The following is an 18,005-nucleotide window of genomic DNA, read 5'->3' as shown; positions in this document are numbered from 1 at the left end:
GCTCAGGTCCTGGGGGACCGGAAACTGGGCTCCAGATGGTGACTGCAGAGAGACCCCCGCACAAAAGGAGTCCGACAAGAGGCATGGCGTGGGGACCAGAGTCACAAGGCGCTCTCAGAGCTCTCCTGTGTCCGGCCACAGCCCGCCCGGTGGTGACCTTACTCAGCAAGACCTGATGTTCATGGAGTTCACGGACCTGCAGTCGTCGCGATGGTACCACGTGGAAAAAACACTGCCACGCCCTTGTAAGTGGGGTGCCCGCATGTCCAGGTTCTCAGTTCGAGACCACTGTCCTCAGGATCTTGGCGGGAACAGATATGGGCAAAACCCCCAAAAGGCAGGAGCAAATTTGTTTCAAAATCTTGTCTGTGGTTTGCAAACAAATTCAGAGAGATTTTGATGCACAGCTTCAAACTGAGCTGGTTTACTTCACATTATAAATAGAAATCCTTATTTTTCTCTGTTTTGTAAAAATCCAGTTGCAAGGTCATTAATCACATTATCCATTATACCAGAAACAAATGGATTTGTCACTAGTGCACAGAAGCTGAGGCTGATTCTGGAAACAAATTGTGTCAAAATAAATGAAATTATTATGATAATACAAAACAGACGGCAATGATTAATCTTCAGAAACCAAATTTTGATCTGCTTTGAACTTCAAACAATAGTTTTTGTTATGTAAATAGTTGTGGGATTTTCAAGGACAATGTTACTATATTACAAGGAAAGTTCTATTCATGAAATTAGAGAAAGAAAGTCTAGTCAAGTTAACACCCAAAGCAGAGGACAGTGGATGTGATGATGGTTCAGGTAAGAATATTCATCAGTAGAAATGGTATGGAGCGGGGACGGGGGTGGGTCTTAAGCTGATGTCCCTGATGGTTTCCATCACCAGCAGGTATCGGTTTCATGTTGTAAATATGACCTTGAATAGACTCATTCCTCCTACATCTTTCTCACTTCAGCGCCTCGAAAACTCCAGAAGTTTAAATGAGCCCACATCTATCTACACAAACTGCAATAATGAAGGTAACAAGTTTGCAAAGCACTTTATAAAACACTACGTTTTAGATGATTTCATAAGGCACCAGATCCAGACATGTTCAGGATTATCCAGCTAAGGGTTTTGCTTTCAATTTTCACCCATAGGTTTAATTTTTTTACTCGTAGACCAAGGTGGACCTTCGTCTCATGCAACAATAGAAGAGCACAGCCTGCATTGTCCCGCACATCTTTTCTTGGCACAGACCGACACATTCAAATTTGCAACCGCTTGAAATAGAGGCTGGTTCCTTCAATAATTAAATAAAATCAAGTGTGTTTCCAGAATTCTGATTTCCTCCTGAACAAAGAAAGCAGGGTACAAGAAGACATAAAAATAACAAAGTATATATCCCAAAATAATTTCCCTTAAATTTCTCAAAAGAGCTTCCAATATGAGAAGTGATCAGTGAAATTGCCAAAGCCCAGACGGAAAGACCAAAGCATTTAAGGTGTTATTTTCTTTGGAGGCAGAATAATTAGAGGCTTTAGCTAACAGGGTACACGCTATTTAGAGTTTTATTTTGTCTTCCTGGTGGAAAGACTTGCTGGGTTAGGAACAAGGAGACCGAGTCCCAATACCAAGTCTGTCACAGCTGTCACAGTGGTCAGGGCAAGTCACTTCTCCCCTCTGGACATGCTTTTCCTGTGTGTAAGATAAGGGGACAGGACTGGACTCTCCAAAGACCCTTCTGGCTATGCTCAAGAGCTGGTAGTTTGAGCAAAAAAAAAAATCACTGCTCAGTGTGATGAATGTTCCAGAACCTTGTTCTTTCCATTTGCATTATGAACCACCTTTCGCCTGAGCATGGGAAGGCAGGGTGTTTGCGTATACGGCAGGTAAACCTTCACACGTGGAGGCGCTGTGGCTGTCGTCGAAACCTGCTCTCGACGACATAAAAGCTCACGCTTGATTTACTCACAGCACAACCACCTTGTTCACCTGAGGAAGCCTGCATGTCTGACTCACGCTCCCCATGAGGGTGGCGACGTGAGAGGCAGAGACCAGGGCCCACAGATTTCCCTCTGCTTGAAAAGTCGTGCGGATCCGCAGCAGTGAATCAGCTGCACCTAAGCTCGTAGAGTAACTGATGCTGCAGCATAGTAACCACCCACTCGTCCGCTTTGTCTCCTGGCTCCCGGGTCAGCTGAGAGCCCAGTCTGGACTCCACCCGTGTGCCGGGAATCCTGATGAGCTCGTTCCGCCTCCATTTTATGGCTCCATCTGTTTGGTTCCCTTGTTCTTTCTCACATGCATTTTTATCTGGGTCTTCTGGGAAATGTGCTAATTTCCACCATGGTGTCAGAGGATCCCATCTTATACTCTCTTACATTTCCTCCTCTCTCTCTCTCAGTGCCACTTGAGAAGTCAAGAACGGGGGTGTGAGCTCAACAACAGAAACCAAGGACAGCTCCCTGCAAACATGACTCAGGAACTGTCCTCGGTGCTGAATTTCAATTGGGAGGAGAACTGAAAATGTGTGGTGTGGGGTTTCGTTGTTCTTGTTTGTCAGGATTCGGTGCAGATACAACAGAACTTAGAGGCTCCAGAGAATTGTAACTAATACTCTTTTATGGCTAAAACGCTAAGTTCCTTTCAGGAGTGGATTTTTTTTTCCCCCCACTGAACCGCATGGTAAAGTGCTTGAGCTTTGGAGTCAGGCAGCCCTTGTTTCAAACCTAGTTTTATAACTTGCCATGTGACCTTGATAGGGTAGCTTAACCTCTCCGAGCCTCAGTTTTCTCGTCCCTAACGTCAAAGCTAAATTTGCTATAAAATATTATTGTCAGGCTTGAGTGAGATAACGTAGGTGGACATGTTTGGCACATAGCAGGTGCACGACAGATGCTAATTGTCCTCTTCCCTTCTCCACTGAATTCAGAGATGAATTATATAAATACTTTTTAAAACAAAGTTTGACTTTCCCCTTCATTTTATTAAGTATCCATTTGAAATAAAGCATGAAATTTTAAGAAGAAACAGGCCAACCACTTTGGAGGAGAGGCAAAGAATGAGAACTCAGGACAACTCACTAGTGTCTTGGCAAGAGAAAGTTATCTTACTTTGTGGTATTTTCAGAAGATAAAGGATTGTGTTTTTTTAACTTGCATCAGATGACTCAGTGACACTATCTCCAATCTACACTAACGGAATATATTGCTAGGCTATGTGCCCAGACCCAACTAAAAGATTTGTAGTCCTTGACATTTCGGCGATTCCGAGTTTGTACTGCTATGGGATCCCAGGAGGTATGAGGCCCACAAATAAAGCAAATGTTCTTTCTTCAGTGCATCTGTGTTCCTGAGTAACATTTCTGCTTTAATTTTGGGAGCACGTGACATGAAACATTGTGTATCAAGAAGTGATTCTGTACAAGTATATGTTTGCATGTGGCTGAAAAGGCATGATTTGGGGGGATTCATTGTTAATATTACCAAACTTATTTCAACAAACAAAAAAAGGCTTTTGGTGGCATCCTCTGATTTCAAGCAATAGAACAAGTTGCTGGATAAGCCAGGGATAATATCTTAGCTCAGTTTTTAAAAGTAAAGGAATAGTAGACTGGGGGTGGAGGGAGGCTGGAGGAAGGAACTTTAACTTTGTTTGCTTGGAGGAAATACTAGAATGATTTAGTCTCAATTTCTCTACATTAGGAAACACTTAGAAAGTACCTCACTTTTACATGAGTTACATGTAGTGACATTGACCTGTGTCTAATAGAGATTTGTAGCTCAATATCTCTGTATAATCGAGGCACATTGGTAGCTTTCTTGAATCTCTAAAAGTGACACTTGGAAGAGACTTTATAGAATTTTGAAGACAAGGAAGCAGTTTAAGAAAGGTTAAGAGGTCATGTGGCTCCTTAACATCAGGGCCAAGCTGGGACTCAGGTTCTCTGGTCCCCAGTCAGGAGCTCTTTCCTGTGTACCACTCCATGACTTAGTCACCATGCCCTTTAAAATGACTGGCTTCTGCAAAAACAACTTTCTTAAAAACCAATAGTTGTCCGCTCCAGATGCAATGACCCTTTTTTTTTTCAGTTCTCCTGGAATTCATTACGACATTCAACTTTGTTGGCAAGTCTTTTTTATTATAATTTTTCATTGCTGGTGTCTATGATATTGTATTCTTTTAGGGTTTTTTTTCCCCCTTGCTTTCTGGGCATTTTTTTTTTCTTTCTTTTCTTCTTCTGTAGGTCTTCTTTCATTACCTACCTCTTCAGGACGTGTGTCCCAATGTGAGTTGTCACAGCTCTCCCCTTTCTCTGACTGTACTCTCCATAAACAGTTTTATGCTTTGGGCTATGATTTCTATGTCCGAAACTCTACCTCTGATCTGTACAGAGCTCTAGAACATAGCAAACCGATTGCGTGATGGACATCTCAAAGACATACTACCAGCACCTCTAACTCAATATGTTCTCAACTAAATCCATTGTTCTCGTCCCAGCTCCCTTTTCTTCCTCCTGGACTCCCTATTTCTAATTATGAATGCTTCCTAAATCACCCAAATGGAACACTTTGGGGTTATCTGTGTCTCCTCACCCACCCGCTCAGCCATTCGAATTCTAGTCAGTTTCTAAGTTCTAATTATATTTTTGCAGTATGTCGACTCTGTATTCACTAATACGACCTCATAACTCCTGTTCCAAATTGTCCTTGCCTCCTAACTGAACTCTCTGCCATCTCAATTTCAGCTTCCATTCTATAACCAGGTCAGTTTTCCTGAAGCAAAGCTAAAGCATTTAACTCTTCTGCCCAGAAACCTTCAGTATTTCCCTATGCAGATTAGTAAACTCTTCAGCCTCCCTCATCTGTCCCCCAACTTCCTCTTCAACCCTCTTTTCTCCTATATTCCTCGATCTACCCTTCACTTTAATCAAAGTTATTTCTGTGCTGCTTTTCACACATAACCCATATTTTTCAACCTGCAGACTCGGAGCTCAGGTTGTTTCCTACATCTGGAGTGACCTTTATGCCAATTCTAGAACCAGAAAACTCATTCATACCTTCACGGCTCTACATGCACGTCACCGTCTTCCCAAAGTTAACCTTGACTTTGCTCGGTCTAAAGCGGCACCAGAGAGGACAGTAGTTTATCTTTGCGTTTTTTATTTCTCTTACTGCTTTCAGCCTGTGTTATAATCATTTCCTGCGCCAGACTGTGAGCTCCTTGTGGGCAGCGTCTAGTTCTAATGTACTTCCTCCTTTCAATGAACATCTTGTGGGATGTCTTTGCACAGCAGTGATAGTGCCGTGGGAGGGAAACAGAGAAGGTTTTGCTCAGTATGTAATCTATTCTGCGATTTTACAGGAAGAAAGTCACTGCGTTACAATGGCAGGGGACATTTTCATGGAGAAGTTGGGAATGAAATTAGCCCTTGAAAGGGATCGTGGAAGGTGTGACGGAGGGAAGTGTTGGGTCTCAGAAGGAGTGGGCAAGAGAAGGGAAGGTTGAAGCCACTGGAGAAAAACTAGATACGGTGTCAATAATCTCTGACTTTCAATCTTCTGTTCCAGATCTGTTCTCTGTTTCCAAGGATACCTTAAGATAAATTTATCTCGTTTCCAGTTGCTATCGCTCACCTAGCATCCACATGAAAAGGCAGCCATTACTTTGGCCAGGTGACCAGAATAGCTACTTGCAAGAATGAACCAGGTGTGAGTAGTAGCGATGTTCTGTTTTTAATAGAGCAAAGGAAAGTGGGGGTTTGCGTCTGAAATGTCTACATATTCCAGACTTTCTGAAATCCCCCCATGTGGGTACCCAGATGGAAGTGTCACAGAAACGGGGGGCAGAACATTAACATATTTTTCGGCTGGCTCTACAACACCACTTGATGGGGGCGAAGGTGAAATTATAAAAGGATAAACCTCTCTCCCAGCACTATTCGAGGTTCTGAGCCCCCAGAGCATTGAAATTAGAGGGTCAGAGCCAAAACGAGTTCTCCAGTGACATTTATTCTCAGCATATCGGGTTTAGTGCATCCTCGAGCTTTGAGCTAAAATTCTCATTGGCTCTTTCATCTCAGCTACATCATTTATTCCCCCTAGAGTCCTGATGTTTGTACCTGGGACAGCCTCTCTTTAGCTGAATGGAAGGTGCAAAGCGATTGCCTATTTTAGGTTGTTATTCAGAGAGGAATCGCACGACCGCCAGCTTCAGCCAGGAGGACGTGTGCATCTCTGTTCCACATGCCCCGCTGCCATCTCCATGCGCCGGGGACCACGCGAAGTGAAGTAAACCCTTCACGTTCATCGCTGCCTCTGTTGCAGAGGCGGCCATCAATCCCACCCCGGCTCTTTCTTTTTTGCTCTGCAGTCCGGTCCAGCTAATGAGTAGCCCATCTGGGTGGAAGAGGGTAGAGGACATTTCTCTTACATATAAGCATCCTAAATAAATAAATTCTCCAACTAAGATTTTCTTTCCTCTTCAACAAGACCCAAGTTAAGCAATCTTTATTTCACTCCTCAGCTCAAATGAATCCCAGTTGGGATTCACTAAAAAAATATATTTTTTAAAACCCATAGGATTAAGGAAAAACCTTTTGTGGAAAGAGATGCTGTGCTGTGATTGGTTTTAAGTCTAGCTTCCTGAAAACTACACAAGGTAGTAAAAGGGTTATGAGAACAAAGGCATAACGCTGTACTGCAGCCCTGAGTCTTTGGGTTTGACAGATAAGGTCAATTTAATGCAAAAAAAAAAAAAAAAAACCCTCTCATGACATATGAAAGCAAAAAAGAATCTGAGTCGATGTGTGGTATTTTAGGTCAAAACTTAGTCTTCACTCTTTTTATTGTGTATTTTATATATATATATATATATATATATATATATATATATATATATGTATTTTTGGCCATTTTGGCACTAAAAATAATTCTCTCGATTTCCAAACTTTATAACAAAATAAATATGTATTAAGTATGCTACTCGAAACTACGGCTAGTGTTTTGATGTTTAATCTTTATTTTTAAACAAATAAGCAGTATCATGAGACCTGGTTTGAAAAACATCTACGCCAGGCAGTATAAATTAAAGAATGTGTGTATTTACTGGGGGGTATGGCAAGGGCAGGGAGTGAGGTGGGGGGTTGCCATTTTCATTGCGATTGAAACCAATGTTAATCCTAAAATTATCACATAAATGCAATTCATGATGCTTCGGATCTTGCTGAAGGTTATGCTTATAAACTGGCCGAGAAATAGCTCAACCGATACAGATAAAAGATAAAGATTTGTTATTATTCATTTTTGTCTCCAGCCTAGAATAATGCTTGGTACATTGTAAGTGATCGATAAATATTTGTTGTGAAGGTGTGTTGTCGTGTAGAGGGCTGTATGCATCCCAAAATATCATTTCCATGAGTAGGTGGCATGCCGAATTAGAGTAAAAAGATCCTAACTTCAGGTTACTTGACAACCTAAATTGCTTCTGAAAACTACCAGCAGGACTAGTATAGTGCAATTTGAATTATACATTGAAAATTTGTAAGTTCAGAATAACAGAAATAGAAGCCCTCCCAATTGTGACTGCCTCTTGGGGAATTAGAGAATGGAGGTATAGCCTCACCCCGAAGAATAAAAATCTGAAAAGGGCATCCTTTGAGGAGAAGGAGCCCAAAACAAATCATAGGCCTGAAAGGGCTTTTCTGCTGGGGCAAGCCTCGTTATAATGTTCTTGTTATATTACTGCAGTTAACACTCCTTATGGAACCTCAGCCATCATCCAAACCACAGACACACACAGACACAGACATCGCGAATAGAATCTTGGCAATACAAACCAAATGAATGAGATCATTCATTTACCTCTGGCATTGCTTCTGTCCTGGTTGCCATATTCTAGAGCACAGCGCCTGAGGAATCATTGGGTTGACCTGAGTTGAACAAGAGTTATTTCTACGGCCTTCCTGCCCCCATGGGCCAGTATTGATAACTAGGAGATACGAAGGGCTCGTTTGTCCTCTCAGCCCGAATTAAAAGTGAACTCACTGAAGCTTTATTGAATCATCAATCATCATTACAAGCACATGCTTTTAGGAGCCAGTTTTGCCAAATCTAAACGGAAATGGCTTTGTTAGGAGCTAGCACGTTGGCCCGTTTCGTGACCAGTATCTGAGCTGATGGACTGGAAAAGAAGCATATTGAAATGAAATTTCACAACATGCCTTACTTTTGGAAGAAATGAAAAGCAACCGGGAAAGTAAGTGGCAGAATGAGGGGGAGGGCCTGCCCAGCCAACGTCCCCATCTCTTCTATTACCTACGGAGGGAACTAGGAAACATGGTTTAAGAGTTTCCGGGTATAAAATAAGTACAAGTAGTTCAACGACCTAAAAGCTCAGTTTGAGCCCACTAATATAACAACAGTTTTTATTCCAGACGGAACACCCTAATCCTTGAACACAATTAATAAATAGTAAATGAAGAATTCATTGTGGAAATAGATCCTGGTTTGTTTGGTTTTATTTTTCGATTTTTTAAAATTCAGCTCTTAATTGTTTTCAGTGAGAGGACTGGTCCAAATAACCTCATTTCCTGACTCTATTAAGCTCAAATTGTTCAAACTAGTTACACTAAGAAGGGAGAAGATGAATGGATATTGGGCACATGGAACGATACGAATCCTTTCTCTCCCTTTCCCTCACCGAAATTTAACCAGAACCAGAAAAGGCGTAAGTTGGAGGGAATCTTGGGTGTCATTTAGAACAACTCCCAGATTACACAGTTGAAAATGTGGAGATACAGAAAGATAGAGGGACCAGCCTAAAGTCACACAGTTAATTTTGGTACAAGTTGAACAAGGAACTTCTGACTTTTCATCCAGCACATTCCCCGTCTCACCTTGATCATTTCTCCCTCCATCTCTTCAGCAAGAGTATATCGAAGATCAACTGTATTACCTCATCTATGTCTCATCTCCTCACTACATTTGTTTATCTTCTGGGTGAAGTCATTGGCCCACCTAAAGGAGAAGAGAGAGAAATGGGCCAGAAAAAAAAATGTTTGAAGAAATAATAGCCTAAAATTTTCCAAAACTGATGAAAACTGTAAACTCATAAATCCAAGAAGCTCAATGAACCCCAAGCACAATAAACATGAATAAAACTACACCAAAGCACACAATAATCAAATTTCTTAAAACCAGTGATAAAGAAAACAAATCTTAAAATCATCCAGAACATCTTTAAATTGCTGAAAGAAAATCTGTCAATCTAGAGTTCTGTAACCCAGTGAAAATATCTTCCAAAAATGAAAGCAAAATACAGACTTTTTCAGACATACGAAAGGGAAAGAAAAATCACCTGCAGATCCACAGTACAAGAAATATTAAAAGAAATTTTCAGGCATAAGAAAAATTATACCAGGTGAAAATATGGACCTATAGGAAGGAATAATAAATACCACAAATTATAATGACATAGACTACATGATTGTAGAGAAAATCGTGTGGAATCTGCAAAAAAGCTACCGGAACCCATAAGCCAGTTTAATAAAATTTTAGATTTCAAAATTAATAGCCAGAAATCTGTAGTATTTCTATATACTAGCAGCAATTTGAAACTGAAATTTAAAAATCGTGAGAGCATCAAAAATATGAAATGCTTATATATATATATATGTCAAAAGATATGCAAGACTAGTATTTTAAAAACTATACAACGCTGCTGAGAAAAAATAAACCTAAATAAATGGAGAAACGGCATCTGTAATGGCCTAGTGTGGAAATGGACTACGATGTTAACAGAGGAAAAACCAAGCATAAATTTCCATCCCGTGAGCATGAATTTCTCTCTCCCCACCCGAACTTACAGTCCCGGCTCCTGACGCGAGAAGCCTGCTTACTTCCTGCTGTGAACCACCTTGTCTTATTATCCACTGTGACCTCAGCAAGGAAAACAGGATCATCAGGCCTAGGGACGGAAGCCGGCCGTCTCGCGCCTTGTTCACAAGGCACACCATTTGTTCTGAGACGTTGCAGGCTAAGCCAAGAGGATTTATCTCTGAAGCAAAATGCTTTCAGTAAGCTGCAATGAAGAAATCACCACCTCTCGGAGAAGCACGTTGGGTAAAAATATAGACTTTTTAAAAATTGTTTTTTTTTGTTTTCTGCAAAGAGGCCAAGGCCAGAATCCGAGTTAGTATAAATCCATAAGGACAGAGAGATGAACAATTCTCAATAATTCATTTGGACCTTCGCTGATTTTTTTCAAGGTTAAGTTAAACTGATCCTTAGAGAACATTTCTGACATAACATAGAATAAACCAGTTACATAAACTCGAAAGAGTAATACGAGTCTTTTACCACATTCAACCTCCCTCCCTCACTCCCTCCTTCCCCCTCCTCCCCCCCCACTCCCCTTTCCCCTGACCTCCAGCATGGTAAATCTGGACAGTAAATCTGTAAAGTAATACCTCTGGGTGACGTTTCCACATCTGTAAAATGAAGAGTTACATTATCTGTGATGCCCATGAGGGTGCATCCGGCCAGGAAATGCTGAGATACACGTCTCAGCTGATGGCCGTGGTTCTAGCAAAGCCTGAACTAGGCTGTATTTTAAGACTCAGACTAAAAGTCATGCTATATAATGTCAGAAAGTTGAAGAATTCTGCAAAGCCAGTTAAGCGACTGGTCTTTAAGATCTGCGTGACATCAGAGAGCTGATTTAACTGGTTTTAAAAGCGGACGCAAATCGTGGCTGCAAAAGCGAGTCCCGGCCCTTCCCCCACGTCAGCATCACCTCGGGACTCAATCAGCCCAGGGCGGGGCGAGCAGGTGTTTTGTGTTGTTTTGCTGCAGGTTCCTGTTCTTAGGTACCCCAGGTGAGTAGTCCGCAGATGGGGCGGAGAAGCCTTACTTTACACTGTGCCCAGTGTCAGGATAAGAGCAGGCGCCACCCAAACCTCAGGAACGAGCGTATTTGGGTCTTGCCGGCTTACGTAGACCCCACCTAAATCCAAGACATCCACAAGTTAGGGCTCTCCCTTCATCGAAACCAAAGCCCTCCAACCCCTGGGGCGAAATCATGGCACAAATGAGAAAAATGTCAGTTTGTGCAAAGCAAATACATTTTCAACATGTCAAAAAACTCACAAGTAATACTTGTTTATTGTAATAATCCAAATAATTCGAGGGTAAGTAAACTTTAAAATAACAGTGTTTCTCCCCCCGCTGCCCCCCGCCACCCCTGCCACACACGCCCCTAACACAACTCCAGAGAGGTAACGGTAGCCGTTGAAAGTGTAGACTTCCATATCATGCATTAAAATACACGTACGAGCACATGCAAATGTACAAACTCGTCTACCATGGCTTTGTACTTTTCCGTCCTTCCTGCCACGCGCTTGATTCTCTCAGTCTGTATCGTGAGAGCTCAGTAAGACCCGGTAGGTTGAATGCCCTCCCGTGACCTCACTTAAAATGGCAGCAGAGGGACTAGAAGGGACACGCGTTTCAAGGGTAAAGAGACCGGCGAAGGGGAAGAGAACAGTGACGTCTTGGGGAGGAGCAAATGGAGGCACCGAAACTGTCTTAGGAAACCAGAGGAAGGAAAACCGGGCACTAGAGACAGACCCCACACCGCCGCGAGCTCTTGGGCTGCGCAACCAGGGCCCAGGGACTTCCAGAAGGGGAGATGCAGGTGACCCTGGAACCTGGGTGGGTGGCTAGCTGAGCATCTGCACGGGGAGCTCCTGGACCCTCAACTCCTCCTCCGACTCCGAACAAGGGGGTGCTCCTTCTCCCCACTCCCCCGACAGAAGATCAGAAGAACCTTCTCCAATGTGGGCAGGCGTCAGAATCCCCGGTCTGCTGGCCCTGGGCCCCGCCCCAGAGTTCATGATCAGCCGGCCCGGCCCCACGCTGGGGCGGGGAGTTCGCATTTCTAACAGATCTCAGGTCATGCTGGCCCTGATGCCCGCAGTACACGATGGGAACCACTGGATGACAGGTTTACTCTCTGAGTCTAGACAGGGGCTCCAAGGCACAGTCAAGACGGCAAGACTCTAACCAAACAGGGATGGTGGGGCCGCCCACATACTGCGGACACCCCCGGCCCCTTCTCCCAGGAGGGTCCCAGAATGTTAGCAGCCTGACGCCTACCCCAAGGTGGGAGAGCGAAAGATGTTTTTCTGAGGACTCTGATAAGCCCCAAAGAAAAACATCTCCTCTGTATTCGCCGTGAGAACACCCCAGGGAAGAAGCCGGTCTCCCCAGCAGTGGTTTTCCCCTCTGTACAATAGAATCATCTCGGGAGCTTCTAAAAATATGAATGGCAGCGTTCCAACCAGTGAAACCAGACGCTCCAGGTGGGAGCCCCGGGATCTGTATTGATTCTAAAGCCTCCTAGGTGATGAAAACACACAGCCAGGTGGAGACTCACGCCGGCGGAGCAGCTCACCTGTCAGCCACAGCCGCAGGCGCGGGAGCGCCCCTGAGAGCTTCACCGCTGAGAGTCGGCCGGCAGCCGAGAGTCACCAAATATTTGAAGACGCTCTCATATGGAAGCCGGAAACCAAAACGAACCACACGAAAGGAGAACTCGAAGGAGACAAACCGTGCGAGGAGCAGAAGGAAACTTCGAAAACTATAAATTCTGTCTTCAGATTAAAAAAAAAAACAGAATATGATGTAACTGTGCATATAGGTAACGGATATGCCAGAGAAGCCAAGATGTGCCCTTGGGACGTGACATGAGCTACCACACGGCATGACGTTGGTCGTGGCCGCGAAAAACACCCGTGAAAAAAGAACGAGAGGTTACAGAAAGAACATTCAGAGAACGAAAAAGGGCTCTTGCAAGTTAAAAATATTGAGGCAGAAACGGAATTTTCAATAAGAGATTTGGAAGTCGAGAAAATATCTCTTAAACAGAACAGAGGAAGGGGGAGAGATGGAAATGGGAGGTAAGAAAATTAGAACATTAGTTAGGGGCGGACGAAGGAAATAGAAGATTATTAAAGCAATAATTCAAATCTCCGAAGCAGGTTGGGAGCTGCTCAGGGCTGGTGGCGGGTAGAGGAGGTGACCGCCGACAGGTACACGGTTTGTGTTGGAGGAGACAGAGATGACCCCGAACCAAATGATGGTGACGGTCGCACAACTCTGTAAATATACAAAAAAAAATCCATTGAATTGTGTACTTTAAACGAGTGAATTTTATGGTACGTAGAGTACATCTCAATAAAGCTATTTTCCTAAATGCCACCAAGTTGGAAGGGACCCACCAAGAGCCCAGCAGGCCTACACCGAGGCACCCGATCGAGTAATTTCAGAAGACTAGAGACAGAGACAAGTCCCTGAAAAACAGAGCTCCTGAGAAAACAATTCAGCCAGTCGTGGTACCGTACGGAGCGCAAGAATTCAGGCTGCAGGGGAAGCAAACCTATGTTCAGGTGCCTGCAGTGTGCCCACCAGTCCTGGAGCTTGGGGCCAATTATCACACCGCTGGGATGTAACTTCCTCTCCCGTGAGATGGGGAGTAAGGGTAGCTCCTCACTGGGCTGCCGTGAGGAGTGGATGAAAGGCTGTTTGCTAAGTGGAGGGTGTGGTACCCCGTACAGAGAAGCACTCATCAATTATTGGTATTGCTAGTGCCGATAGTAGTGGTAGCAATAAACGAAGAGGTCTACTAAAGTGACATCATTGATCAATTCAGTGGCTCGTAAATGCCAAAGACTTGTACATGTCTAGAGTTCCGTTTGCCCTTTATTATACCAATACTCTGTCAAGACAAAAAATACATTTTTTATTTTTCTTTCGTCCGTACTGAGGCGGATTTTTTTATTCTACTCATGTTCTCTTGGGGGAAAGGCTTAATAGCTTGTGTCTCGAGCTGTAACTATTTCTGAAACGCAGCTTCGAAATTCAAAAGCCTTTCCTTTCCTTATCCTCTTCCGGTTGTTAAATCGTACTTCTGGAATCGAGAAGATCCCAGTTTACATTTCATAGGTGTGATTTGTCTATGCTAGGAGGGGCCGAGAGTGAGCACAGGTTTAGAAGAGAACCCTACGTACTCATGGCAAGTCATGATTTTGGAGTTGGTCCCTTCCCGCATCCCAATACCAGAAACATCTCTAGCAAAACACCTGGTTAATGTTGTGGAAACAATTCAAATACAAACGTCTCTCCTTAGCAGGTAACAAAAGCATTTCAAAATAAGCATGAGCACATTGAAGCATGTGGTTTTCTCTCGGCTTAGCATCTGGTACCCTGGCGTGGGAGAAGGTCCTGCTCCAGCCAGACCAGAGGTACATTCCTAGGTGGCTGTGGTGGGCAGGGCACAGCTGTGGTCCTCAGAGGGGGTTCGGTCAGGGCCCCAGAGCTTGAGAAAGGCCGCCAACTAGAGGGGTGGAATCCCCGCTCTTTTCATAGGTTTCTACACCCTTTGTCTGCAGAGGGGGCAGAAAAGCTGCCGGCTGGGGTCTGTGTACGGCTGGTCCATCTCAGGAGCCCCCCCTCATCCCCGCCAGGCACACCCCAATCTTAAATGATGATGCTTAAAAGACAGACACACAACATGAAAGGAACACACACACACACACACACACACACACGCACGCACACACACGCGCGCACACACACACACACACACAGACTGTTCCTCGAACTCGCAGACGGCGTTTGGAACCACTTGCAGAATGTTCTTAGGCGCTTTGCAATTTGATACCCATGACACACCTGTGAGAGGGATAGTACCGTTTTTTCTTACAGATGAAGAGGTCAAAGGGATAAATGCTGGCCGAGGTTGCATAACTGGTCAGCTTTGGAGCCAGCGTTTGAAGCCACATTTCCTGACCAGAAATGGCGTATCTTTTCCAAGATGCCATGTTGCTCCTTCTAAACGAATAATAATAGCAAAAATGTTTATTAAGCACTTACTGTGTGCCAAGTATGGTTATATATATTAAGTTATTTAATCCTTAGAAGAATCCAGTTCTACAGAGAAGGAAACTGGGGCACAGAGGAATAAGTTTTTATTCTACAAAACAATGGGTGACTCTCCAGAGAGGCTGTTACATTGGAAAAGGGTTCAGCGCTCTCCAAGGCTCCACCCACTGGAGTTCCTTTCTTTTTCTGCTAAAGGCCAAGGTACCCCCCCCCCCGAATGATTTATGTCCTTCGGTAAACGAAGGAGCCGTTAGCAAACACTGGCGAGGTGCCTCCTCTGGATGGAACCCAGGCCTTGGGGGGCTGTGGCAAGGGGCGACTCCGGCAAGAGGAGGGCGGGCCCCCCACCTCGTGGCCTCGGCCTCGCTGTGTTGGCGAGGCGGGGCGCTGGCGTGACTCCCCGCGTCTTCCCTAAGGGGTGGGCGCGCCTGTTTCCCCCCCCCTCCCCGTTATTTCTCGGAAGCGCATTGTGCATTTCTGCTTCCGCTGTGCCGAGTGGCCCCCGACGTCCTCGTGTCCACGCTATCGGGCTTCCGGGGTGCCTCTGAGTCCAGTTTTCAGCCTCCACGCACCGCTGCGATCAACACCCTGCATCATTTCTGAGACTTCCGCCCTTTGCCCTTTGCCCTTTGGCCTGAACCTTTGGCCCTAACTTGTTCGCTCTCTCTTTCCTCAGGAATCACTTCGACTCCCTGACTGTTGACTTGGTCTCCTCTGAGACCCCCTCCAGATCTCTGGCCTTCTTCCCCCACTTCCCGTATGCCGAACGGCACCGAGCGCCTCCGCAAAGGTCAGTGTTGAATCCCATTTCCCCTGGGCGAGCTCGCCCTCCTTGCGTGCTAGGTGAATGCCACCAGCCTTGGAGCTCAGGGAATCGGCACCGGAAACAGGTCCGTTCTCTCCGCTGGACCAAAAGTGCGACCAGCTTCAGTGGCTTGTGTGGGTTGGTCCAGCCTGCCGCAGGCTGCACTGCCCCCCCAGGTGTTCACCCATTTATTTAGGGGACTGCGAGCGGGCACCCTGCGAGGAGCTAGAAATGCAATGATCGATAAGACAGCCCCGGCCACCGTCCTCCTAGGGAAACTGAATGGCAAACAATGAAAACACAGTAGGAACCGCTGGTGGTAGGGGACCCACAGACGAGGGACCGCGGCGTTCTGCCGGGGGACCGAGGACACCCCGTAAGAGAAGGTGAGCGGTGGAGAGTGAAGGGCGGGTAGGTCGAGGTGCCTGGGGGCGTGGTGTGGGGACCGGGGAGGTGAGGGCAGAGGGTAGTTTGGACAGACACACGCACACACACACACATTTGGGCAGGACAGTGATCACGCGACAGCTCTGCGTTTTGGAAAGGTCACTGCTGCAGTACGGAGGGAGGCGACGGGGAGGCGTCTGCATGGACAGACGAAGGTGGTGCCTTGTGCGCCTCTCGGTGGGGTAGGATGGGACCGGGGGAGGCCCTGTCCCTCGGCTGCTCGGCGGGGTGGCCGTCTTCAGTCCTCAGCTGAGTCCTTATCTAGAAACTGTCCTCAGCCACCTGACCCAAAGCCACACTGCCCCCTCGGGCAGCCGCACCTAGTGGCAGTTTGGCAGGGCGGTACCAAGGCCTGGGCGGGATGACCGCCACGCCATCCGGGCCCCAGGGCTCCTGTGGCATCGGCCGAGACCTCTGCTGCAGCCACGTCGCAGTCCGGCTCCTTCCTGCACCGGCGCGGGGCTCGGGGGCTCCCAGGAAATCTCCTGTCGGTGCATCGGGGAGCCTCAGCGCCTGCTTCCCGGGGAAGTGGACCTCAGACAGTCGGGGTCGAGTGTCCAAGGAAGAGGACTTGGGCCCTTAGTCACCCCCAGTGGGCTGGCCCGAGGCAGCGTCAGCGGCAGGTGAAGCTCTGACGGCCCTGGTGTGCGGTAGTCTTGCCGCGGTGGAGCCTTCGTGGGTGGTGACAGGCGGGGACAGTTGGCAGGGTCAGGGCGGTTCCTAGCAGGGCCGAGATCACCGGCTTCTGAGAGGTTAAGGGCCTGAAATAGTAATATAACTAAATAAATGGTCCCAATGAAATGGGATGCTTTTTAACGAGTGCCATCGATGCCTTGGAGAAAGACTATAAAAAGCAACGTGTGAAACTCAGAGGGCCTTCTGGACAGCACCGGAAGACTCTCGTCGCCTGCATCCAGAGGCAGGAAACGCCAGGCCCAGGCCCTCGCTGCGGGAGCAGCCCTGGTTCTCCGGAGGGGACTGGCTCCCAGCCCTGCAGGTCTGCTGCGTCACCTCCAGCCCTGAGGCGGGAAGGCGTGGGGCCCGAGGATTGCTTTAGGGTCATTTGGTGGCTGCACTCAAAAACCTTGAAGCCACAAATCCTTCCGGACCTCCTGACCCAGAGGCCCAGCCCTGCAGACAGAGGCCGGAAACCGGAAACCATGCGGAAGGGCGTTTCAAGGCCACGTGTGACCCCCTCAGGACGAGCCCCGCCTTGCCTCCTGACCCCAGACCAGTGTCAGGGCTCAGGTCAGGGTCTGCTGAGGGACAAAGGTGACTGCCCAAGGAGGAGAATCCAGATGGACTGGATGGACCCCGGGCGGCTGGACCCACGGGCGGGGACATCAGACTGGACCAGGGGGACTTTGCGGGAGTGCAAGCGCTTCTCCTCCACACGCGGGCTGCATGCTCCCCACGCGAGGGTCCTCGGAGGAGGCGCCAACACGCCGCGGGCGCTGATCCCGCCCGGCAGCTCAGAGAGAGCAGGGTGCACGCGCCTCGAGGGGAGCAGGCGCGCCCGGCCCGCGGTGGCAGACGCGGAGGAAGACAGCGAAGCCGGGACGCACCGCCCAGCCCGGTGCGCCCCGCCTGCAGGACCCCGACGACGGCGGGCCCCTCCGGCGTCCAAGACAGGTGTTCCCTGAGCAGCTTACGATGAATTCGCTCCACTTTTTTTTTTTTTTGGGGGGGGGGGAGAGGGGTTAATATATAAGAAACTTTCTATCTCAGTTCATTGGAGGAAAAATGTCCCTCGGTTCACTGGAGGAACATGCCTTCTGTGGCTCGCGAACACGTTGAATAGGAAGTATTTACCAAA

Source organism: Rousettus aegyptiacus, unplaced genomic scaffold, assembly GCF_014176215.1.
Source record: "Rousettus aegyptiacus isolate mRouAeg1 unplaced genomic scaffold, mRouAeg1.p scaffold_m13_p_7, whole genome shotgun sequence".
In the NCBI taxonomy this organism is placed as follows: Eukaryota; Metazoa; Chordata; class Mammalia; order Chiroptera; family Pteropodidae; genus Rousettus; species Rousettus aegyptiacus.
The sequence above is the reverse complement of the archived record's forward strand: the minus strand, read 5'-3'. Positions refer to the sequence as shown.